This window comes from Triticum aestivum, unplaced genomic scaffold (genome assembly GCF_018294505.1).
Source record: "Triticum aestivum cultivar Chinese Spring unplaced genomic scaffold, IWGSC CS RefSeq v2.1 scaffold310040, whole genome shotgun sequence".
Taxonomy (NCBI): Eukaryota; Viridiplantae; Streptophyta; class Magnoliopsida; order Poales; family Poaceae; genus Triticum; species Triticum aestivum.
Window position 1 is genome coordinate 1 of NW_025269061.1, and position 469 is coordinate 469.

Sequence of the window (469 nt, forward strand, 5' to 3'; positions counted from 1 at the left end):
GCCTTGAGTAGCGGCGTTGGCAGAGGATTGAGACCCTCCACCCCGAAGATTGAGCCTCGTCTCGAAGCTAAGCAGCTGTGAAAACAGCTCGACCACGGTCACCGGCTCCACCCGGGAACACATGGCGGACACCACCGGGTCGAAATCTTCATCTAGCCCGGTGAGGATGTGGGAGACGATGTCGTCGTCGTCCACCTTCTTCCCTGCAGTGATCAACTCGTCGCAGAGGGACTTGATCTTCCCGACATAGTTGGTGATGGAGGAGTTGCCCTTCTGCAGGTTGGCGAGGGCAATCCTGACGTTGGTGGTCTGAGAACGGGTGTGAGATGCAAGCATCCCTTCCACCGTGTTCCAGAGTTCAGCCGCGGTGTGACATGATGCAACCTGGATGGCGATCTCACGAGGCAGTGTCGTCAGAAGATAGGAGAAAACTTGCTGATCTTGAGCATACCAGGTTTGGAATTCAGGG

The 469-nt window shown here is 56.3% G+C and overlaps 1 pseudogene; it reads right to left on the reverse strand.

Annotated features, from left to right (window-relative positions):
- Positions 1 to 59: 59 nt before the first annotated feature.
- LOC123178099 (uncharacterized) lies at positions 60 to 198 on the reverse strand (annotated as a pseudogene).
- Between the last annotated feature and the right edge of the window lie 271 nt (positions 199 to 469).